This window comes from Octopus bimaculoides, chromosome Z (assembly GCF_046866305.1).
Source record: "Octopus bimaculoides isolate indiv1 chromosome Z, ASM4686630v1, whole genome shotgun sequence".
Classification (NCBI taxonomy): domain Eukaryota; kingdom Metazoa; phylum Mollusca; class Cephalopoda; order Octopoda; family Octopodidae; genus Octopus; species Octopus bimaculoides.
Genome location: NC_142944.1, coordinates 38,983,268 through 39,010,298, shown reverse-complemented (window position 1 = coordinate 39,010,298; position 27,031 = coordinate 38,983,268). Strand labels below are relative to the sequence as shown.

At 39.1% G+C, this 27,031-nt stretch overlaps 1 long non-coding RNA gene across 1 annotated transcript in view; it reads right to left on the bottom strand.

Annotated features, from left to right (window-relative positions):
• Window positions 1-15,741: 15,741 nt before the first annotated feature.
• LOC128249595 (uncharacterized) overlaps window positions 15,742-27,031 on the bottom strand; it is a 147,306-nt gene continuing 136,016 nt past the window's right edge. Inside the window, exon 3 of the long non-coding RNA XR_016244758.1 lies at window positions 15,742-15,943. This is a non-coding gene — a long non-coding RNA (uncharacterized LOC128249595). The remainder of the gene's footprint in view (window positions 15,944-27,031) is intronic.

The following is a 27,031-nucleotide window of genomic DNA, read 5'->3' as shown; positions in this document are numbered from 1 at the left end:
TAGATTGACTCCAGTGTTTCACTGGTACTTAATTTATCGACTCCGAAAGGATGAAAGGCAAAGTCTACCTCGGCAGAATTTGAACTCAGAACGTAAAGACAATTATTTTGCCAGCTCACCGCCTTACTACCACTACTGCTGCTCTTGCTGCTGCTGCTACTACTACTACTACTACTACTACTACTACTACTACTACTACTACTACTACTACTACTACTACTAATGATAATAATGTTCTCATGAGTACTGCAGAATTAATAAGAAAAACATTAGAAGTACCTGATTATCTTATAACTCTTTCAAAACATTGAGATATAATGAAGTTAACGGAATCTTATCAGGAAAGTAAGATTGTTTTCTCACAATTCTAGTTTCCTTCCCACACAATGTATATCATTGCTAATCATAAATAACATCCATTGTAAAACGTTCAACTTGCTGTTATTTGCGGGCCCTACGTGAGACTTGGAACAGCTTGTAAAAAACACAAAACAAGAACAACATAAATTACTACTACTACTACTACTACTACTACTACTACTACTACTACTACTACTACTACTACTACTACTACTAATAATAATGATGATAATAATAATAGTAATAATGATAATAATAAAGTAGGTATTTTTGCAGTCCTATGGTGGTTATTTTATAATAGATTTCCAGCTGTATAAGACCCCTACCACCTTCTGTACGTTGTATATAATAATAATAATAATAATAATAATAATAATAATAATAATAATAATAATAATAATAATAATAATAATAATAATAATAATAAAGAAGAAGAAAGAAGATCAAGGGTAACAGGTCAGATATTGTTGCCAGGGACAACCAGGAAAAAATGCCTCTAATCTATATATCAGTCCCAACTGATTCAATGGGCATAGGTATGAAGTCATGCGCAGTAGCAGTAGTTCGACAGAATTTGCCGAACATTTTACATCAAAACGGCTGCAATTTTGAGGAATATCTGAAAGTGCACATTCTCTGAAAATATTCTGAATCTACTACGCTTTCAGTACTCAAAATGCATGAGGACAATATATTTGTGAATTATTAACAATCACGCCCTGGAGGAATGAATAAAATGACAGGTGAATTTCATTACATTTACACAAACTGTTCGGGTAATAATAATAATGATAATAATAATAATAATAATAATGATAATAATAATAATAATAATAATAATAATAATAATAATAATAATAATAATAATTAATTCGTTTATTGGCCACAAGGGCTTACATAAAATTACATTAAGAGACATACAACAACATAAAAGACAAAACAGGACGATACAATGGGTTTTACAACGTGTAAACAATATAATAACAATTAGAATTAAACAATTCAAAACTCCCAATAGGGGAAGCGCATTAAGGACCTCATGAAAAAACCCACAAAAGTCACGGGTGCCTGAACAACAGGGCAAGAGCGCTTCTCCTTTTGTTTACAGGTGCACGCTCAGAAATGGTCCTTTCACACTGGCCGTTCTTCCAACATTCACCCACCTTTCAACAAACTTGCTACAAATCCACACTTCCCTCTCCACCCTCAACTTCCTTTTCAAGTGAAACGTGAAAAAGTTGATGAGGGCTTGGCCAAAGAGGAAAGTGCCTGTCTTTAGCCATTTCAAACGGGTCCACCATACTACCTCTTTCGCTACAGCCACTAGACAAATAAAAATTGCCTTTCCCTCCTGGCCAAAAGAGGGCGGTGGGGCTAGCTTCACAACAGATTCAGCTGATAGCCGGATTAGTCCTACACGTGACAGCAGGTTTCGACATAAACCCACAAGACAGCAATACTCGGGCAATGGACTAGGGCGTGCAAATCGGTTTCATCGTTCTGGGTACACCTCGAGCATGCCCGGCTGACGGCACTTCCGTGCTTGTAAGGTTTATCTCGAAGGGGAAGCGCCCCATCGGTAGCACTGCCAGGCAAGGGATTTCTGGAAGTTGTCCATAGGCCCAGGCCTGAAAGTTCTCCGAAACAGGCCGGTTAGTTGATCTTCATCGACGCCCAGAGTTTCCCCGAGAACGTCGTTGCACTTTCCCTCTACAAGCCCTCTATAGAACGCTAGAGTAGGACTACCACCGACCGCGTTGCCCGCCTGGCGGAGGGCTGTAAGCGCTTGATGGCATTCGAGGTGCCAAGCGCCCTATTCGGTCTACGCTTAATCCAGGATTGCAACTCAGTCAAAGAGACGAGTTGTGGAAAAGCGTGTCTTACAAACGGTGACCACATCTGCTCACCGTCAAGGAAACACTGGAGATGCTGCAACCTCAGCGCATGTCTGTGCATCAGTAACCACGGCATACCCAGCCCTTCATTCAGCGGCTGTTGACAGCATATAGAGCGTCTGACCAGTGGAACGCGTCCCTTTCACAGAAAGCGGAGGAGTAAGCGCACCAGCTTGGTCAACCAGCAATCAAGGCAAGGGACGACAGTCAAGCGGTAATAGATGACGGATGCGATGAACGCATTCGCCACCTCTATTCGACCTTTCAGGGACTGCTTTCTCTCGGCCCATTTCTGGGTGAGATTGGCTACCCTGCTCGTCACCTCGTCCCAGTTTTTCTCCATCTGGGATTCCGGACCAAACCAAACTCCGAGCAACTTAACGGGACCCTCTGTCCAGCGCCCCACCACGCTGTTGGAAGGCATGAGCTTGCTTTTCCGGGTGCCGAGTTGCAAGGCCACTGATATTTCCACGTTAATTTTAGCTCCTGTCACCGCTTCATATTCCTGTAGTGTTTCGCCAGTCAGGTCTATATGCCTGTGGTTCGACAGTGTGACGGTGACATCATCAGCGTAGGCAGTCACACTTCTCCCATATCCTAGATCACGCGGGACACCCCTCAAAGTCTCAAACTTCCGCAGTAATGGCTCAAGAGTCAGTACATAGAGAAGGGAGGAGGGAGGGCACCCTTGACAGACCGAACGCAAGATACTGAATGGCTCCGACAGGTGACCATTCACCCGAACAACCGAGCAGATGCCGCTGTATAAAGCAGCGATCTAACCGCGGAAAACTGGACCGAAACCGGCTGCTCTGAACACAGCCGCCAAGTAATGATGGTCGACCCTATCAAAAGATTTAGAATGATCTAAATTGATCAGAGCCCCACCCTCTTCGTTACCCACCCTCTCTATGACGTAGCGCAGATGATGGAGGTTATCGTGAACATTCCTGGTTGGGATGGCGCAAGTTTTCACCTCGCCAACCAGTTTGTCCACGACATGCGCCAACCTCTTGATTAATACCTTGGCCAAAATTTTCAACTCTGCATTGAGCAGAGTGATGGACCTGAAATTATCTCTAACGTCCCCCTTGTTTGGGTCCTTTCTCAGCAGTACCACTACGTCTCTACAGACAAAAGTGAGAATTCTCCCATTTTGTTGCCATTTGCAGTAGACGTTTGTTAAGAGGCCCGCAAACAAGTCTGTCATCGAAGTATAAAACTCGTAGGGCAAACCATCCAAACCCGGCAATCTACCTCTCGTGCCACTCTTCATCCCTTCCCGTATTTCCGCGGCTGTTATCAGCCTTTTGTAGCACTCTATCTCGCTCGTCGAGAGTCGTGCAGGCCGTCCAGGTAGACGTCCTACCATTCGTTCGGAACAGTTGAGCAAAGTGCCGCTGAAAAGCCGCACACGTCTGTTTCGGTTCGAACGCCACGCATCCGTTCTGTCCACCAAAGACCGAATGGTGGCTTTTTTGACACTTTTCGTCTCCGCCACGTGGGCGGCCCATCATGACGCTTTCGTTCCCTCCTCGTTTAATGAACGTGCTTTAGATCTGACAACGCAGCTTCGTGTTTGGCGTCGAAAAATTGGTCGCGGGCCAATCTGGCCGTCAACACTTCAGTTGCGATGCCTTTCCTAAGCACTTCATCTAACTTCCTAAATCTATCTCTATTCTATTTCTCTCTACCACTAATGCTTTGCTAAACATGATCGATTCTACTGTAATTGCCCTTTTAAGAGCAAACCACCAGTTGTTGAGGATTGCACCCGCCAACGCCGGCTTAACTAATTCGCTAATCCGGTCTCTGTAAGCTTGACACGCCGGCAACGACGGGTTCAGCTTCCATTAACCAGGACCCTGCCTATGAAGCCTATCTAAGTCGACCGATTACAAATTATCTACAGATTACAAATTTGTGGTCTATGTAGCCGACCATGTGAAATTGTGTACACCCTATGCTATCCTTGTTCGCTGGTCTACAAAATACCCTATCCAGATACGATCTAGATGACCCGATGCGGTTTGTCCAAGTCCACATTGGCATATTCGGGTAATCTAGTCGATACCTGCCACACATCTGGAAAAGTGTGAGCAGGTATTTGAGGCTTTTGCACCCCCTCTCCTATCAGATACTCCCACGCAATCGAAACGTCCATCTAAGACAGCGTTCCAATCCCTTACTAATACTAATGTCCGATACGTTCCCAGGAAAATCTCCAGACGTTTGAAGTAATCAGACCGCCCCTATCGGAGCATAGGCAGCCACCAGTCTGAAAGCACCGTCGTCACTGCAGTTCACATCTAGGACCACCGACTTACCTTCTGGATCCAGGAAGATTGCCTTTATTTTCAAATTCAGACTCTTCCAGAAAAACACCACAGTACCACCACCGTGGGTCGGATAGTCTGGATTCATTAATGGCTGCAAAATCTACACAAAGGAACCTCAGGTCATTTAAAAGGGGGCTTTGTTTCCAAGGCGAGCCGAGGCTCCTGACATTTACACAACCTATTCTGAGCATAACCATTGCAAAATAAATTCAGAGAAGAACTCTACTTACCATTGTTGTATGGCAGTGTTGTTCCCCTGGTACTGCAGGCTGCAAATAGCAAGCCCGCTACGCATGCAAAACTCCAGGAGCTCCCAAAAACTTGTGATAAAGAGAAGCAATAATAATAATAACAATAATAATAAAAATAATAATAATAATAATGATAATAATAATAACAATAATATCCTACGTAAAATACTGTCTATGTGATCTCAAATTTTAAAGCAAACACATAATTTTCTTATGATTTCTTAAACATTCACTTGAACAAAACTGTACAAATCCAAATATATGGTACCCTAGGCATAACACCTACATGAACTTCTAACTTGTGGTCTCTTGAGGTCTCTGGGTGAGACTTGGATCCAATAATAATAATAATAATGACAAAAAGAGAGTACCTGCGGCGAGTGAGAAAAATATTAGCTAAATACGAGAAACATAATTTCGGCAATAAACTCGTGCGCAGTCGCAGTAGTTCGGTATGGAGCTGGATTCCTGAAGTGAACAGAGGAGGAGCTGAAGGAGATTGACAGGAAGTCAAGAAAGCTCCTAACGATGCATGGAACCCATCATCCACGTGAAGACACTGATTGCCTTGCTCATACATGAAGAGAACATATGGAGGAAGGGGACTGGTAAGTGTGGAAGACTGCGTGTGTATCGCACTCGAGAGTTTAATGAGATACCTATCCCAAAGTAATGAAACCTTGATTGTGACAGTTAGGAACAAGGGAGAATTGAGAGCAGAGAAAAAGGAAAAAAACAAAGGAAGAAATATAAAAAGGATATGAAGAAGAATTACGCAAGAAGGGACTACACAATCAATTCCATGTAGCCACAACAGAAGTTGCTGGAAAAAATAGGTGGGATTGGCTGAAGAAAGGAACCCTAAAAAAAGAGACCAAAAGCACTATACTGGCAGTGCAGGACCAAGCTTTGGCCACGAACTGGAAGGTCAAACGGCATCTGCAATAGAGTGGATGAAACCATTGCCCATATCACGAACAAATGCCCTAGACTTGCCCAAAACCACTACAAGTTGTGGCGACACAATCAGGTAGTGAAAGTGTTACACTGGAAACTGTGCGAAAAGTAGGGGCTAGAGAGAGGCAAGACGTGGTATGAGCACAAACCACAGTGAGTGACAGAGTCGGAGACTAGCAAAATCCTCTGGGATTTCCCGTTCCAAGCAGATCAGGTGCTAGAGCATAACAACCCAGACCTAGTGGTGGTGGACAAGGTGCACCGCATATGCTATATGGTTGATGTTGCATGCCCCTTTGACCCACAAATAGCCAAGAAGGAAGGCAAAAAGATAGATACATACAACCTTCTTAAGTACGAAATAGTCCAGTTATGGAAAATAAAGAAGGTGAAGATAGTGCCAATTATTGTTGGGTCCTTTACTTTCAATACAGTAAACATAAGAGCACCACAACAAACCACAGTACATACCCAAGGCGCACAGAGCTGCGCTCGGTAGTGAAGTGAAAGCACGTTATAAAAATAAAACTACTGAACAATAATAGTAATAATAATAATAATGATGATGATGATGATGATGATGATGATGATGATGATGATGATGATGATGATGATGATGGTAACAATAGCAGAAACAAGAACAACGATAATAATGATAAACGGATTTTATTTGCCAAAATAGTTCGAAGAGATACAAGACAATTCAAAGAATGCCGAATAGAGTGCTTACAGATACATGTAGGGTGGTACAAATCTGTTATGCAAAGACAAGAAGTGGCTGAAAGAACTATGCAAAATATATTTGGACGAATTAGATATTTATAAAGCACAATAATATTTACACAAAAGATATTTTTAAAAGTGAAATGAAATACAATAAGTAACACACACACACACACACACACACACACACACACACACACACACACACACACACACACACACATATATATATATATATATATATATATATATATATATATATATATATATATATATGTATATATGTATATATATATATATATAAAGTTTTAATCCAGACTTCTTATTAAGCATTCACTCTACTTCCTCATGGATTGTTCTCTGTTGGAGATTTCCAGACTCTTCCGCGAGAAGTTCTTAGATTACAGTGGATGAGAAACGTCCTATGGATAGCTGACAAATAGCTCAGTATCCATCCGAAGTTTGTACTAATATTCTTTTTTTTTTTTTTTTCTGGTTATTAGGCGCTGGAATGGCTCTGTAGTAAGTAGCTTGCTTCCAGGTTCACAGGTTCAATCCCACTGTAACCTCGGGCCGACCAAAGCTTTGTGAGTGAATTTGATAGACAGAAACTGAAAAAAGTCCGCTGTATGTATAAATACTTATCTGTGTGTATGTGTGTGTGTGTGTGTCTTTATGCCTGTGTTTGTCCCCCACCACTGCTTGAACAACCGGTGTTGGTGTGTTTAAGTCTGTAATTTAGCGGTTCGGGAAAATTGATTGATAGAATAACTACCAGGCTTTAAAAAACATAAGTACTGGGGTCGATTCATTCAACTAAAAATTATTCAATGCGGTACCCCAGCATGGCCGCAGTTAAATGACTGAAACAAGTAAAGGATAAAAGATTAAAAAACATGACCCTTAATTACCTTCTCGATAGATACCTCGACTGGAAATTCCTTGTGTATATCGCATAAGTGCGTATAACCTTCGTTATCTTACGATAGGTTGTGAATTTTACTTCTTTCTCTAGGGGCACAGGCTTTCTTGGAAGGTAGGGGACCACTTGCCTTCTCGAAGCTGTGTAGAATTCCGTCTTGTCGGATGCTGAGTTGAGTACATCTTCCTTCTTGCAGGTGTATGGGGCGTCTGACTATTAGTAACTGTGAGAAACACATGCCTCTGGAAAGGGTGTGTGGAAAACCCATTTTTGGAAAGATTTGTGGGGTATTTCTTTGCAGGAAGGTTAATGAACACCCGTTTGTATGAAGAGGTTTGACGCACTTGTGTATTCACTGCATATAGAATACCTGCATACGGGAAAGTATTTTGGGGGGCAACGTTATATGAGTAGATGTTTAGATCATCTGTTTGCTGGAAGGTGTCTGTAGCACTTGCATGTGAGGGTATGTGTAGAGCACGTCAGGTAAAAGACCTTAAAGTGGACTTGTTTGTGAGGTGATATTTGGAATACTTAATCAGATGGTATGCGGAGCAAGTGACAGTGGGATGTGTTTGGAGCACCTGCTTGCGAAAAGATAGGTGAAGCGCCTGATCAAAAAGTTGAGTCGAACATGTGGGAATATGTGGTGCATCTGCATGAGAGAAGGTATGTGGGAAGGGGTTAAGAGTGTCTGTCTGTGGGAAAATGTGTGGGGCAGCTGACTGTGGGAAGCGTTTGTCAGTGAGAAAATTTTTGCATCACCTGCTCGTGGGAAGATGTTTAGAGCAATTGTCTGCTGGAAGTGTTTCAGAGCATTTGCTTTCGGGAAGCAGTGTGGAAACTTCCACATCTACACGTAGAAGTTTTGTGGAATACCTACTTGGAGGTGAGTGGAGCATCAGTGTGTGGGAAGGTGTCTGTACCCCTTGTTTGTGGGAAGGTGTGTATAGCATTTGCTAGTGGGAATGTGCTTGTAGAAGTTGCCTGTGGAAATTTGTGTAAAGCACCGGCATGTGAGAAAGTGTATCATGTACTTGCTTGCGGGAAGATGTGTGGGAAAGGTTCCAGTAGCAAGGAGCGTGAAGTACCTGACGGCGGAAAGGCGTGTGGGTCACCTGTCGTTGCGAAGTTATATGGAACATTTCACTGTGAGAAGGTTTGCGGAGCATGTGACTATGTAAACGTATACAGAGCACCTACCTGTGGAAGGGTGAGTACAAGCCTGTGGAACTTGTGTTAAGTATAAATCTTACGAGGTGTTCAAAGCCACTTCTTGTGGAAATAGTGTGAAATATTTTCTTGTGGAAAGGTCTGTGGGGAACCTGCGTTTTTGGAAACTGTGTTGAGCACTTGTTTGTGGGAAGGTGCGGAACATATGTTCGTGGAATGTATGTGTATCACTTTGTGGGAAAGTATGTAGATCACCTGCTTGATTGAAATTGTGTGGAACTTCTGAATGTGGGAAGTTGTGTAAAACACTTGCTTTTGGGAAAGTGTGAGAATACAAGTGGGAAGATTTGTGTAATATTGTCATTGGGGAGTTGGGTGGAGCTTATGGGAAAAGGGCGTGGAGTGGAAGTTCTTCTGGGAAGGCATGTGGATTACATGCTTATGAAAAGGTAGGTGGGTCATATTCTTGTGGGAAATCATGTGCTAAGGCGCTCCACACATCGTATCATAAGACACTTTCTTTCTTTCTTTCTTTCTTTCTTTCTTTCTTTCTTTCTTTCTTTCTTTCTTTCTTTCTTTCTCTCTCTCTCTCTCTCTCTCTCTCCCTCTCTCTCTCTTTCTCTCTCTCTCACACATACACCTTCATAAAAGATGTTACTCCACAGACCTTGGAAAGGTATACGGAGCAGCTAATTGCGGTAAGATTTTTGCAGCGCCTACATGTCGGAAGGTGTGTGGAAAGCCTGCTTTTGGGAAGGTGTGTGAATTACCAATTTCTTTACAAGTTGTGGAGCATCTTCTTGTGGGAAGGTGTGTGGAACACCTACCTCCAGAAAGAAAAGGCGGAAGCTCCTTTGGTTCTTACCGTGGAGCCTACTCTCATTGCTGGTATCTCTATCCGATGCCTTATTCTGTCTTCCTTTTACCCCACTTCTATGCGCAGAAGTCCTTGAAGAGATACAGTTTGGCTCTACACGACTTTGGCCGTGTACACCAACCTGATTAACCTCCTCACTGATCTTATAATGGCGATCGAGATATCCATCTGATCTTCCAAGATCAGCACGCGATACAAGCCTAAAATGACTTCATCGATCACGTTTTGCTGCATTACTTCTGCATTCCTCACTTCCCGTAATTTGCTTCTAAAGTGACAATAATCCAAGGTCCACGCCCTTACTAATACCCATAACCCTCGTGTTTCATTTCCCCGTATTCAGTTTTTGAATATTTGTGAAGCATCTGCCCTACGTATTTCTTCAACTCGCCTTTATCTTAAAGACCAGACTGATCGATGGGACAGACATCATACCACACAGCCTTTTGCTTGTTTGCCATCTCCAGGAAGAATTTGTCTGGCAAAGAGGGCTGCCTTTAGTGACATTCTTCATTCACAGTATTTCTTTTCTTGAAGTACATGCATGTCTTTTATTTAAAATGGTAAAATCTTACTTGTTTTGCTTTTGTAATTAGTCTTTGCTCTTTCACCGCTTGTGTTTGCAAGGTCTGAATGTCTGTTTACAAAGCATTTATTTGTTCAGTTGTCATTTTTCTCAGTTTCTTAGTTTCTCAATTTTCTATTGTTTTAAAATATTCAAAAATATGTTAAAATTTTTATTTAGGAATATTCGTGGATTTCAGTTTCTCAGAGCTAGCTAACATGATTCAATTGTAAATATGCTTGCAAAGATATATTAATTATCTAAATCTTAATATGAGGTACATGCTCAAATGTCTTAGCGCCTGTAGAAGCCATAAGCTTCACCTCTGTCAGCAGCAGTTATATTCTTCGCTTTTGGTATCAGTGTTGCTGCTGCTAAACCTTTTAGTTTTCATATCGTTAGACTTCACTTTAGCAGCGGCCATAGGCATTATCTCTGTCACCGGTGTTAGCGGAGGTCCAAATGCTTAACCCTGGCAACAGTCATATTCTTCAACTCTGGCCACAGCGCTAGCAGCAGCCATAACCATTACTTCTGGCCACAGCAGCAGCAGCAACCGCCGTCGTAGCAACAGCAGCGGCGGCAGCTATAATTTTCAGTTCTGGCTGATAGAGAATTAAATTGGTTTACGTTCCGCTTCCAAACTCTGTTCGGATTTTAGGGTTGGGGTTGGAGTTGGAGCGTTGGTCATACCATAAAACCAGGCACAAGCAACTTTTTTGTGGAAGCGAGTCGCATGAGACATGGCTTTTAATCAGGAAAGCTGCACTACTAAAAAAATCCAAGGTAATTTTTCGTTTGGTGTGCCATTCAGAAAATCATGCGGGCTGCAGTTAGCCCCTGACCGATATACGGTAACTTATCTGTAAAGCCTTTCCTCACTAGTTGTCCGTTTCGTTATGATCCTTATGATGGGCTGTGGCCCCCGTTGAAGATCTCCGTACGTCAATAAATTAGAGATTCTTCTATTGATGCCTGTCACTAAGTTCCTAAATACAACGTGGAAGGTTGGAGTTACTAAGTTAATGGGTTTGGTAGACGGAAATGGAACGAAGTCCCATAACTGTGTGTGTGTTTGACGAGCCCACATATGAGACCGGATCAAACTTTTAAATCTATATCATAATTCTGCTCTTTCGTTCGTTCACATGTTACGCTTTAGTTTGTTAGAAAGAGGGAAAGGTGGAATGAGAGTAATAGAGAGGAAGGGAAAATGAGAGAAAATGGGAGGGGGAGTAAGTTAGCACTTCCACCAACCACGCTGTCACATGCTTAGTGAAAATAAGAGGTGGAGAGAAAGTGAAAGAAAGAGGGGAATGTCATGGTAAAAAAGTTTGTTGAAGAGGTTGAGAGAAAGAGAAAGAAAAAGAAAGGGAGAGAGAGAGAGGGGGAAGAAAAGGAAAAGAGAAAGAAAGAGAGAGATGGGGGAAGAGAAGTCAAGAGGTAGAGAGAGAAGAAGAGAGACAGAGAGAAATATAAAGTGATTAACAGAGGGAATTTTAAAATCAAATAATATATTATTGTGAATGGAAGGGAAATAACAGTGGATGTTATTTTCTTTTTAATGTGTAGCGGAATTGAAACTAATCATGTAAATAAAAACATTGTGTATATTCTCTATATCGTTTTGTGTACGCTAATTGTATATAACGTACAGTAATTATGATAAAATGTTACGAAATAAGGATTATGCAAATGCATTTTGATTTTGCAGTTTCAATAGAATTAAATACTAACGAGTGATATGTGTAGTAAAGTAATGTGTAAATTGTTATTGTATATTTCTCTATCATTTATTGCACAGGAAACAATGCAGATCATCATTTCTTTCTTAAATAGCTCCCCTTAATTTTTTTCCTTCCGTGGAATCTCCATGGGTTTCGCTATTAATAATAATGATAATAATAATAATAATAATAATAATAATAATAATAATAATAATGATGATGATGATGATGATGATGATGATGATGATGATGATGATGATGATGATAATAATAATAATAATAATAATAATAATAATGATAATAATAATAATAATAATAATGACGATGATGATGACGATGATAATAATAATAATAATAATAATAATAATAATAATAATAATAATAATAATTAATAATAATAATAGATAGATAGATAGAAGAGTTCTTTACTTTTGTATAGATAGGTTAATCGTATACAAAAGTAAAGAACTCTTCTATCTATCTATTATATTTCTGCTGAGTTACTTCAGTCCTTTATATGAACTAATAATAATAATAATAATAATAATAATAATAATAATAATAATAATAATAATAAATTCTTGTTTTATTGGCCACAAGGGCTAATATAAATCAGGAAACATGTAAGGACAAAGACAGAACGAAGGGTACAAAGGGCTTTGCGAAAAAGAAAACGTTCTTGTAAACAATGATAACAGCGAAAGATATAACGGCGAGCTGGCAGAATCGCTAGCACGCTGGACGAAATGCTTAGCAGTATTTCGCCCGTCGCTACGTTCTAAGTTCAAATTGCGTCGAGGCCGACTTTGCCTTTCATCCTTCGGTGTCGATAAATTATCTACTAGTGAAGCACTGGAGTCGATGTAATCGGCCAGCTCCCTCACCCTAATTTCAGGCCTTGTGCCTTTAGTAGAAAGGTTTATTATTATTATTGTTCAGTAGTTTTATTTTTATAACGTGCTTTCACTTCACTACCGAGCGCAGCTCTGTGTGCCTTGGGTATGTGTTGTGGTTTGCTGTGATGCACTTATGGTTACTGTATTGAAAATGTTTTGTCCAGTTAAGGATATTGTAGCTGTAACTTATAACTGGGACGGCTAAAGTGTTAATACCTATTATCTTGTTTTCAGCATTGAGCTCTGTTTTCAGTATTGATCTAACTCGTCTATAATATTTCTTTCTTATCTTCTCTTTCATTTGTGTGTGTTGTATCGTATCTAATTCATTGATTCCTAAATATTTGTATGTCTGGCTTTGGTCTAATTCTCTTATTTCATTGGCTGTATCTAGTGTGATGTTGCTACTCTTAACTAGTTTTTCTCTTTCCAAAGTTGCTTTGGCACATTTTTCTAATCCAAATTTCATATCTATTTCTTTGGTAAATCCATGTACTGTCTGTAGTAGTGTTTCCAGCTGTTTATCATTTGTAGCGTACAGTTTTAGGTCATCCATATATAAAAGGTGGCTGATTGCTTTGCCGTAACATTTGTATCCGCATCCAGTTCTGTTTAGCATATCAGATAAAAGTGTCAGTGCCAAGCAGAAAAGGAGTGGAGAGAGCGTTTTTCCCTGGAATATTCCTCTTCTAATGGAGATGGCTTTGGTTTTCACGAGTCCCTCTTTTGTTTGGAGCTGTAGTACTGTCTGCCATTTATTCATAGTGTGTCTTATGTATTTTATAATTATTGGTGCTACCTTGTTTATGGCTAGTGTTTCATTCTTCTTCTTCTTCTTCTTCTTCTTCTTCTTCTTCTTCTTCTTCTTCTTCTTCTTCTTCTTCTTCTTCTTCTTCTTCTTCTTCTTCTTCTTCTTCTTCTTCTTCTTCTTCTTCTTCTTCTTCTTCTTCTTCTTCTTCTTCTTCTTCTTCTTCTTCTTCTTCTTCTTCTTCTTCTTCTTATCTAAAATAATTTGTGTCGCCCCATACAACTTAAAGGTTTATAAGCTAGTCATGGGTGTAACTGTGTGCTAAGAATTTCCTTTCCCAGCCACATGGTTCTGGGTTCAGTCCCACTGCATGGAACCTTGGGCAAGTATCGTCCACTATAGCCTTGGGCCGACCGAAGCCTTGTGAGTGGATTTGGTACCTATGAGTGTGTCTTTTTGTATGTGTTCGTCTTTCTGTATGTGTGTGTCTTTTTGTATGTGTGCGTCTTTCTGTATGTGTGTGTCTTTTTCCGTATGTGTGTGTCTTTTTGTATGTATTTGCCTTTCTATCACCTCTTGATAACCGGTACTGATTTGTTTACGTCCTCGAAACATAGCTGCTTGACGAAAGAGACTGATAGATTAAGTACCAGGCTTAAAAAATAAGTACTACAGCGGGTCCATTTGTTCGACAGAATCCTTTAAGGCAGTAGTGTCCCAGCATGGCCGCAGTCGAATGATTTAAACAGGTAAAAGATAATATATATTTGTGTGTGTGTGCGTGCGCATGTGTGTATGTCTATGCATAAATGTATGCTAGTATTTGCTGATGTTTGCATGTGCATGAGTGCTTGCTGTGCATAATAAGTGCAAAAATCCGACTCTTTACATAGAGAAGCCCCATGAGAAGTCAATGACTGTTGCCAAATGAAAAAAATGCAACTTGAGTTGAAGCAGTGAAGATATTGTCTGATTCTATAGAATATAATTTTGTATCACTTTCTCGTAAAACTCTATCGAGGATGGTAAGAGAAAAATTGAGGTTCTGCAAGAGATTGATTCTTTTCGAATCAATGGACGATTTGTTTTAGCAAATGGAATTGCCTAAAGACATTCAATCTGGATTCTCTCCAAAACAGGATCAATGATACATTTTGGCAATTTGGAAACTCTGCCATAAATTTTATCTAAATGGTGTTAGCACCAACCGCACATATATACAGAAAAAATAAAATGGTAGTAAAAAGTAACCTGGTGTATATTAGTTCTAACCCTGTGCGAAGCAATTATTTTAAATTCATTGAACTTAACCTATTATTTGTGATCCTTAAACATATCACAGAGTTAATAAATCTAAATTTTTGCGAATTGCATCAGATATATTTACTCATAAATTACATTCAAGTATTTTTTATTCGTTTATATGTCTTACATATCTTATATCCTTATATGAAATATAAGAAATATCTACAGAGGAAAGCGACGGAGAATACTTTTAATTATATTTCTTATATGGTCGGATAGAACATTAAAAGATTTATGTGGAAATCACACACATACAAACATACGCACACACACTTCTTCTTCTTCTTTGGCACTCCGTCGCTTACGACGTCGAGGGTTCCAGTTGATCCGATCAACGGAACAGCCTGCTCGCGAAATTAACGTGCAAGTGGCTGAGCACTCCACAGACACGTGTACCCTTAACGTAGTTCGCGGGGATATTCAGCGTGACACAGTGTGACAAGGCTGACCCTTTGAATTACAGGCACAACAGAAACAGGAAGTAAGAGTGAGAGAAAGTTGTGGTGAAAGAGTACAGCAGGGTTCGCCACCACCCCCTGCCGGAGCCTCGTGGAGCTTTAGGTGTTTTCACTCAATAAACACTTACAACGCCCGGTCTGGGAATCGAAACCGCGATCCTATGACCGCGAGTCCGCTGCCCTAACCACTGGGCCATTGCGCCTCCACACACACACATACACACACACACACACACAAACGCACACACACACACACACACACACACACACACACACACACACACACACACACACACACACACACACACACACACACACACACACACATATATATATATGTATATGCGCGTGTATATATATGCGCGTGTATATATATACACACATAGTTATATATGAAGTTATACATATATATAAATGAATGCATGCATTTATGTACATATGAGTGTGTGTATGTGAGTGCGTATGTGTGTGTGTGTGTGCGAGTGTGTATGTGACCAATTTGATACATATATGCAAGCAAAATTAAACACACCAACACAAGGAAGTACAGTTCTCTTTCATTTATTAAAAGCTGAAAAATCTGCAGATAACACGCACGCATATGCATACATATGCCTGTGTGTATACAAAGGAATAAATTACTTGCGCGCGCGCGCGCGGGGGTTCCTTCAAAGTCGAAGAGGTCTACGAGTTATGTGTTCTGTTGTGTACGAGTTAGGAAGCACATTCACTGGTATTAAGGTAGACCTGTAAATGAATGATGGGATTAGTGTTTCATATAGAGTAAGCTGTGTATATCTTACGCCTGTAGTAAAAATGAAAATTCATAACAATGTTTGATAAATATTAGAACGGTCATGTGACAATGAATGTGTCATCTGCAACGGGAGAATGAAGTATTTTTCAGCAACATCTGACAACCAACAAGCAGAAATGTTATGTAGTACAATTCACCTTGTAACATTTACGTTAAAAGCCCCCAAATCCTACAAGCTGTTAAATAACAGCAATAGACAGCGTAAACAACTTTCAACTGCAAGTACATGTTCAATATTACTAAGAGCCATTATACAAAAAGTACTGAATACAAATTGACAATCATGACTGAACTGTGGCTAGAACAACAACAACAACAACAACAACAACAACAACAACAACAACAACAACAGCAACATACATTGCAATCGATTCCATTGTTTGCTTTACTGTCTCAAACTTTTAGCAAAAAATGCTCTTGTGCCCAGTCGAAAGAAAACATAACGGAGAAAGAAATATTAACCACCATTTAGAAAACGTTTTAATATTTCACTTAACTGCAACAGAGATTACTCTTTTTGAAGGTATGGCATAATGTGTCTAATGGAAAATATTTATGTTGTTGTTGAGTTTATTCCCAGATTATGTGGCCTTTTTACTGGCGGAGAGAATATGTCTCGAACTACATTATCTAAATAAATAAATATCAAAAATGTCTGAGATGAGTCGATAATATGGCTGTAACGTTTCAGTCAAACATTGTTTTCAAATTTTAGCACAAGGCCAGCAATTTCGGTGAAGGGGCGAAGTCGATTAAATCTACCCCCAGTGCTCGACCCCCGGAAGGATGAAAGGCAAAGTTGACCTCAGCAGAATTTGAATTCACAACGTGATGACGGACGAAATAACGCTAAGCATTTTGTCCGGCGTACTAACAAATCTGCCAGCTGGCCACATTATTGATTTGTAACATTGATACAAAGTCTCAGTTAATATTATCAATAAGCAGGAAGGTGGATTGTAAGGATTGGTGGAACATCTGGTATACATACTTGCAGTATTATTATAGATTCCATTACGTTCGAAGTTAAAATCCCACCGAACGTAACTTTATAATCCATTCTTCGGAGAGATCGACTGCATAACACACAACAATCTCTTCACTCTGAAATTTGAGAGAATGTGCCAATGCTATTATACTCGTTTGTACTACGTGTCACTGTTTTGATTTGTTAGTTCTATATTCCAGACATTAATGTCAGTTATTCTCTACCCACCTCTCTCTCTCTTTCACTCGCTGTTTCTCCTAACCTTTTTGAAATTATTAAACTATTACAATAGTTGATACGTGGTTCCGAAGATATTCAAAGTAGGATCAAGCCAGATCAGATTAGGTTAGACAAGGCTTTCTGTTTTTGTTCTTTGAGAAATATATGTATATATCTCTATCGAACACGCGCGCACACACACACACACACACACACACACACACACACACACACACACACACACACACACACACACACACACACACACACACACACACACTGGCATCTTCGCACTTTCCTGTCCACCACAAAAAGCCACTTTCTCTTTCTCTTTCCACTTCCGGTCATTTCAGTAATGTAGCTACACACATGCTGTTGATGATTTCCCCCCTACTTTGGACTTATCCTTTTTCCCTTTTTCCTTTCCGACGAAGAGCTATGTTTGAAACGTGAAAAACTCTCTCATTTTACTGAGCGTCAAACTATTACATTTCCTGTGCACATATTCTTGTTGTTTGTTATTGTTATTTTAAATGCTCGTTTATTCTATTTGGCTCTATCTATCTGTTTATGTATGTATGTATGTATCTCTCTCTCTCTCTATCTATCTATCTATCTATCTATCTATCTATCTATCTATCTATCTATCTATCTATCTATCTATCTATCTATCTATCTAAACTTGAATGCATTTGTCCAAGTGTATGTAATTATAAACCACATTGATGGTTAAAAAGATGTCCTACCTGCAAAGGTATACTTTAATGTAAATGCTAAAGTTTCTGTAAGCAGTAATTAAGTTCGTTTAAGTAAAAATGAAGGACCCATTTTTGTTGTTGTTTAATATCAGCTTTGTGTAATCATGTTAGATATGATCAAACTACTAAGGTCTTAACTCGTTACCCGGCTTAACCCCACCACGTACTATAATGGCTGACTTAGCATATAGTCCATTGTGTGGTAAGCATTCAGGTGAAGCTTCCGCTTTTTATGTAACTTCTTCCTCTAATCCCCAATGCTCTGTATAAAGTCGCTGGTACTACCTTCTCTCCTGATAAAAAAAAAAAGATACCAAACTGGTGAGATCTAGATATTGTAGACTGACATTTATGGTATTTGAGAAAGCATCAAGAGTCCTGCTAATCTTTTGGTTATTTAGGCCCAAATGGTCACAGTCGAACAAGTCGACCTTCATATGTTAAAATGACAAACAGCTTGCTGCAACTGTTGAAAAATAAAATTAAAGTATTTTAATTTCATCGTAAACATTTCATTCAAATATTCAAAACAGAAGATCGAAATTAGTATTATTTCTTTTGTAAACACGAAAAAACATAATAATAATCTTAATATATAAATCTGAAATTGTGTGTTTGTCTGAAGCCTTTTTGAATGTTTATAGAAATTCACATTTTCCACTTTTTCGTAAAATTTTTTACATCAATGGAATTTTCTCGATCTGAACTTTCCAGTGCAGTAATTAGATTTTTTAAATTCCGTTTACTTTGTGTGATTTAAGGGAGATTTGGCTGTTGTTTCTAGCAACTTTTATATTTCATCCCTGCTACCTGGAACGCCATTCTTACACACGCGCTCAACATAAAAATATAGAGAGTAAAAGTAAAAGAGGGAGAGGGAGAGAGAGAGAAAGTGATACATACAACGTCATAGATTAAACTTTCATCTCAGTATTCTTTACCTATTTTTCATGACATGGATACGTAAAAACATACACAACCACACATATATGATCTGTGACAATAACATACACGTTGCTCTCAATCTCTATTCATTTCTCCCCCTCTTCCTCTCTCGCTCTCTCAAACGTATACACGTGCAAGTAAACAATCATTCACATCGTGGTATATTTACAAAACATTGATGGCATAACTACAGCGTTGTATCCCCCAACTTTGGAAGGTCATAACTTTCATAAAAATGAATATTTTTTTATGAAATGTTCTATGCATATATTATTTATTATGTAGATTCCAAATATACAAAAATGTTCGGTGAAAGTGTTTTGGAAGGGGGTGGGGTACAATATTCGGAAATTCCACTTAAATTCCTCTTAATTTCCAGGAAAATGAATATTTTTTCATGAAATTTTGTACAAATGTACCTTGATGTATGTACATTTCAAGCATGTAGGAATTTTGAAGGAAACAACTGCAGGTTATTTTTGAGAAGTGTTCCCCACTCGGTGGTGTTTCGGAGCAAGTCGTCCATATTTGTTTCATTTTTCTCTATTATGTGCTTATGTGCATCCTTAGATTTCTAATGGAGTAATAGGCAATGAAGAGAAGCAGTCATAAGAAAACTTTTAACTACCTCTATTCCTTTCTCTCCCCCTCTCTACCTCTTCCTCTCTCGCTCTCTCAAAAGCATACACGTGCAAGTACACAATCAGTCAGTAAGATATAACTCATGTTCGTCAATGTTTTGTAAATTTACCAAGATTTTCACTAGGGGGTCAGGGTTAGGGTTTAGGATTAATGTTACGGTTACGGTTTTTAGGGTCAGGGTTAGGGTTAGGGTTAGGGTTTAGGGTTAGTGTTAGGGTTAGTGATAGGATTAGGGTTGGGTAATCGTGCGGGTGTTAATCTGAAAAATTACAGATATGTGAAAAGTACCGACACTGCCATCTATTATAACTTTTGTTGTTCTGTTTAATATATACATAGATTATGCCTCCAAAGAAGAGAGTTTGCTGGGGAAAGACAGCAACCGGTTTAAAATGACAGCAACAGACTGCAGTAATGCACCACATTCCAGAAGCTATTTTGAACATAATGCAAAATGGTGCATCAACATCTTCTGCCCAATCTGATAGAATTCTGGCAAAACTGTGTAGCAACAGATCGCCAGCAATTGCTTCATCAGAAATTGCCGTCCTAGCTCCTGCTAAAAGGGATTACCCTGCTATGTATAATCAGGGCAGCGCAAAAAGTTGTTTTGCACAAGCATTTCTATAGCCAATTAATTACACGGATGAAATTTACGTATGCTTAATAATTTTACGCAAAACAGCCTTCATACTTTCCCTATTAATTTCATCGTCTTTTGAATTATGAACATATTTACATCATAAGGGTTATTTCGTTGTAAGGCTCTCTTTTTGAGTTGATTTTCAGCTAGCAAGACTTATCGTAGATGGCGTAATAAGTCACACCAGGACAAGGTCTGGTTATACTGCTAGTATACAATAAATATTAGTTTTATTACATCGCCTTTAACCAGTCGATAGTGTTTATTAGTGATGATGTTGTTGTTGCTATTGTTAAGATTGTTGCTATTGCTTGTGTTGTTGCCATAGTTTTTAATATTGTTTTTGTGAAGGCTGTTGCTATTGCTGCAGCTGTTCTTAGTGTTGTTGCTATTGCTGCAGCTGTTCTTAGTGTTGTTGCTATTGCTGCAGCTGTTCTTAGTGTTGTTGCTATTGCTGCAGCTGTTCTTAGTGTTGTTGCTATTGTTGAAAGTTATTGTTGTCAGTGTTATTATTATTGTTGTTAAGATTGTCTCTAATGCTGTTGTTGCTATTACTATCATTGTTCTTGTTCTTGTTACTGCATTGTTAATATTACTGTTGCCATTGTTGTTATTGATATTGCTGCTAATGTTGTTGTTGTGATTGTTATTGCTGCTTCTGTCGTTGTTGTTTACCCACAGATGATCAATGACCAAAGGTGTCCCAACAATGACCACTCCGTTTTTTTTTTGTATACCAAACAGTGCGTCTAGGTTACATTATCCAATGAGCCCTTCCATTTTTTAAAGTCAGATGTAATTTGGTCGTTATTTCTAGCATATGAAGCAACCAGTTAGAGAACTACTCCGCTACTTCTTCGTTTCTCCTATAACATGTTGTTGGCACTCCGTCGCTTACGACGCCGAGGGTTCCAGTTGATCCGATCAACGGAACAGCCTGCTCGTGAAATTAACGTGCAAATGGCTGAGCACTCCACAGACACGTGTACCCTTAACGTAGTTCTCGGGGATATTCAGTGTGACACAGTGTGACAAGGCTGACCCTTTGAATTACAGGCACAACAGAAACAGGAAGTGTGAGAGAAAGTTGTGGTGAAAGAGTACAGCAGGGTTCACCACCATCCCCTGCCGGAGCCTCGTGGAGCTTTAGGTGTTTTCGCTCAATAAACACACACAACGCCCAGTCTGGTAATCGAAACTACGATTCTATGACCGCGAGTCCGCTGCCCTAACCACTGGGCTATTGCGCCTCCACTTAACATGTTGTAGTCAAGCGAAAATTGCTTTGCATTAGACGCCATTTTATATGCTAAAAATTGATTGAAGAAAGGACTGGCTGTAATGTCACCTTTAAGCCCGTGATTCATAAACGTTGCAACACAAGGAATATCTAGGTGTGCCACAGATTAAAAAGAATTAATTTATTATGACGGAAAATCTATTGAAATTGTAATCAATTAAGTCCCCTATACGCTAGTATCTCAAGTTCTAGGACTCATAAAGCCTCTAAGCCGGTTTCCATCGCATATAAGTAACTGAAATTACAACATTCTCCTTGGACGGGACAGCTGAACGGATTAGAGCTAAGGAAAGCAAGTGTTTTGCTCGAAAATAGAACGCACCGCTTTTTCCGGGAATCGTAACCATGATCTTGCGATCGTGAATACAACACCCCGAAGAGAAGTGGCGGTAATTTTTTCGCTTGATCAGTCAGTGTGTCATAAGGTCAAACAGTTTGAGAAGCAACGATGTAAGCTGCGCGCGCACATACAAACACACGCGCACGCAGGCACACACACACACACACACACTCGCGCGCGCACGCACACACACACACACACACACACACACACACACACACACACACACACACACACACACACACACACACACACACACACACACACACACACACACACACAGATTTTTCAGCCAGTGCACACAAGAAATTAATGTGAACGAAAAATGTCAGTCACCTTAATTAATTAATAATTATATACGTTAAGATTGTATTAATTAATAATTACGATGTATATATATGCATATATGTATGTATGTATGTATGTATGTATATATATGTATATATATATATATATATATATATATATATATATATATATATATATATATATATATATATATATATATATGAAATTAATTATATTCCTTTGTCACAGGTACATATGTATAATATACACTGACTATTGAAAATCAGGTGGAGGCGCAATGACCCAGTGGTTAGGGCAGCGGACTCGCGGGAGGAGGATCGCGGTTTCAATTCCCAGACCGGGCGTTGTTAGTGTTTATTGAGCGAAAACATCTAAAGCTCCACGAGGCTCCGGCAGGGGGTGGTGGTGACCTCTGTTGTACCCTTTCGCCCCAACTTTCTCTCACTCTTTCTTCTTGTTACTTGAGTAACGCTGCGATGGACTGGCGTCCTGTCCAGCTGGGGAACACATACGCCATAGAAACCGGTAAACCGGGCCTATGAGCCTGGCCAGGCTTTAAAAGGGCACATAAATAAATATAAAATTGAAAATCAGAGAGAACATCGACTACCGGCGATGTAAGTTTTATTCTTGGTCAAGATTCTTAACTTTGGTTTACCCGATCTGCTTTGTAGCAAATTAATTGTTGTCTAACTCAAGCCGCCGTAAATGAGCAGATCTATAATCAAAACGCTAATACGGCTGTGATCATCACAACTATTTTTTATGTACAGGGAACCACCCAGAGAACCACAGGATGATTTGGTTGCTATTTCTAGGATACTGAGCAACAATGTAGCGGCACTCTCTTTGACTTATGGTAAAATGAATACCATGTGAAGTAAATTGTTTCATTTCATATCAGTTTCAATTTTTTTGTAGAAGGTTAGCAAATACGGGGAAAGCTAAGTCGATTACATCGATTCCATTGTTTAACTGATGCCTATTTTATCGACTCTGAAAAAGACAGAAAGTAAAGTCGATCTCAGTGGAATTTTGAACTTAGAACGTAATGACGGACGAAATGCCGCTAAGCATTTTGCCCGGCGTGCCAACTATTCTTCTAGCTCACTGCCTTAATCCCTTGATTTTACATCATTGACAGTTTTGGGGCTACAGAAACTCAGTCGTTCCTTTCTCTCTCAACCACTTCTTGCCTATTTTACTACTACTAGTTCTATTTGCTTCTAGCTCCATTGAACTAGCTAGTTGTGTACCAAGTCAATCCAAACCAACATGATACATTCAGTTCTCTTTACTCATACTGTGTCTCACTTGGGATCAACTCCAATACACGATCCTTCCACCTCAGAATCTCAACCTCCTGGAATTCCCATCAAGTACATCAGCTTAGACGAGGATCTTCGTCGGCTTCAATGATGAATATTCAGTTATTCAATCAACTGAATTACTCCGCCTTTGAATTATAATATAGGCAGTTGAGTATTCCACAGACTCAGAATCAGCGTGACTGAGTGTGTGACAAGGCTGTTCCTTTTGAATCAAACGCACACCTCATCCCAAAGACTTCGAAACAGTTTCTGTCATCTAAGTTTTACATATAAGGCTAGGGTAGACGCAAGAGTAAAAAAAAAAAAAAACATTGACCCAAGACACCACGCAGTAGGATGGAAACCGTCACCTCATCATTGCGAAGCACACTTGTTAACCACTCAGCCATGTTTACATTCACAACCAACCCAAACTACACTAATTTCAGAATATCTGTGAACGTCACGAACATTGTTCCTCTACCCTGTTTCCTCTGATTAGTTTATTAAATACTCACACATAGAACAAGCCAAAAGGCATCTCAACCGCCATTAATTTATAAATGTATAAGACGAACACCGACCAACACAGCAACTTGATATGACGGAGACTATGTCTGAACCCCAGAAAAAAGCCGGTGTCACAGTGTGTCGTGGTCTATCGTGACACACTGTCTCAGGCTGTGAGGAGCCATGATCTTATAAAGTCTGCATAAGACAACTTGCATGTTTAACTTGTGGTTATTTAGCTTCAGTTCGAGCATGATTGAACATGATTGATGATCGAAATCATTCCAGCTGTCACAATCACATCTTTTCCTCTCCAAGAAAGAATTGGCAGGTAAAGAAACTAAGCAAAGGTTTCTTCGGTGTGTCTAAATTAAAAAAAAAAATTCAAAAACTATGCTGTATTAAAAAGACAAAGAAAATAAAATAGGAATGATTTAAAGAAACTCAGAATAATTTAATTGTCCAACTGTAGACAGAATCTAGTTGTGCGAAATGGACAGAAATTTGGAAGTCAAATGTGTGTGGTATAAATGAACAAATTTGCACGCATTAACATTTGTCATGGAGTCACACCCAAGCCTTATGCCATGTCTCCTCACTTAGCCATTCCTATATATAGTGGTCACTTTGCCACAAAAAGGGGTTGATCTCTTGCCATTTTCACACAGGCCCAACCAACTTTGACTCGTGATCATGTTTCTTCACAATCTCCTACATAAACCCTGTACTAACCACTTCGACCAATCCGTCTCTCTACAATGTCCTCTCTGCCTATGGTTACTCAACCGTTGTCAACTCAACTTGCAATTAAGTTGACATTCGACCGCAACGTTATCGCAAGCGTCGGAGGGAGTGCGAAAGCTATGGGCTCGTACCCACCTCCATTCCAAACAGTTAAAAATGAAAAACTAAGAATAAAACCAAAACAGGAATATTGCAAAAAAGACTGGGAGTTGCAGACTTACGGTTTCAACAGATTTGTATAAATGTTTACAAATTTCCAGTAAAAAAAAGTTCTTGTCTTCGCAAACATTAATTTATAGAACTCATTTCCAACAATGATTACAAGTCAATTATGTCAACAAATGAAAATAAAATAAAAGGCGACAATAACAAAAAAAAAACAACAAAAAAACAAAAACAAAAACAAAAAATCAAAACAAAACACACAAAAAAAAACACACAAAAAAAACACAACAACAAAAAACCGTCCCACAGAATTCTTAAAGGCTTGTCACACTCATCCACAACTAAAGAGATTGTTTGATTTAGTTTAAAGTATCAGATCAATATAATTGCTTAAACCTGTAAACCAAAGCCATACGTCACCGTACCGTATTTTGTATTCCTAGGACATTATTTTTAATGTGTCCTTCTCTTTATTGTGACAGTACTGTGTAACTTAAACGAATGACATAAATAGACAAATCGATAGATCGATAGATAAAGTGATAGACTGACAGAAAGATAATTATATAACTACATAAAATAGATATATGCATGTGTGTACGCACGTACCTATGCATGTCTGTATGCATGTATGTGCGTATGTACGTATGTATATTATCATGTGTGTGTATACATACATACATACATACATACATACATACATACATACATACATACATACATATATATATATATACACACATACAAATATATATATATGTATGTGTCTGTGTATGTGCGTGTGTACGTATATATGTGTGCATATTTGTACATACATACATAATGCATATAACGACACATATTTACACATACATATGTGTGTGTATATATATATATATGTGTGTGTGTGTGTGTTTGCGTGTATGGACATATGGTGTGTGTGTGGGGTATATATATATATATGTGTGTGTGTGTGTTTGCGTGTATGGACATATGGTGTGTGTGTGGGGTATATATATATATATGTGTGTGTGTGTGTTTGCGTGTATGGACATATGGTGTGTGTGTGGGGTATATATATATATATATACATACTTCCGGAAATATATATGACATTGGAAATTATACTCTTAAATTGCGAATGACTAGAAACAATGCAATTTATTAAGAAAGTTTATAAATTTTTGTTCGATAGTTTATTCAATAAACAAACTGCATTAAGGTAAATGATTATTATGTTAATAGACCAATATGTTAACTATATTACGAGTTAATATAGTAATTAATGAAATAATTAATAGTTAATACTCGTGATGAGTTATATCACCGTATTATTGTTAAATAAATTACTAGCTAAGACAGTCATAAGCGGAGATTTGAAGCAGCGTGAAATATAAGATCTTACTCAAAGATTCAATGTGCTACGAGGTCCTGGAATCGAGCCCATCACTCTACTAGGCAACACATTTTCACTTTCATACGTGTGCGCACGTACACACACTAACTAGCACGCGCACACACTCTCACTCGCGCGTTCACAGACACTCACTCCTGCGTGCGCACAAACACACTTATAAAAGAATAAAGAATAAAAGAGTAAAAGAAAAAATATATACATACATACATACATACATACATACATACATACGTACATGCTTACGTACAGGTCGCTAATTCATATTTTTAATTTCGCGCATGCACATTGTTTATTATTAATTCTGCCAGGTACACAGTATAGTAGGGTCAGATGGTCACTGTCTGTGAGAAAAACAGTACTATGATGCAATTCATACTACCAGAAATTTGGAAATGACATGCTGTACGGCTTGGCATTCGCGCCGGAAGCTCCAATACGAACATTTCAGCGTGTTTGAATGTCAATCTCAGGACAGTACAATCTGAGGACTTGTACCGAGAGTGATAAAAATCAAACATCCAGTCTCAACATCATGGTGTTTGGAGTGATCACTAGTGATGGTGTCCATTCATCTTCTCACACGCCTCAAACTCAACACGGAGGCCTACATCAAGTGTCTGGAGGAGGTCGTGCTGCCCTGAGTCAAGAGTGTGGCTGCTGGAAGACCCTGTGTCTGGTAACAGGACTCTGCACCATGCCATACAAGTCGGTGAACTCAGTCATGGCTGTCAGACAATTTCTACGACCAC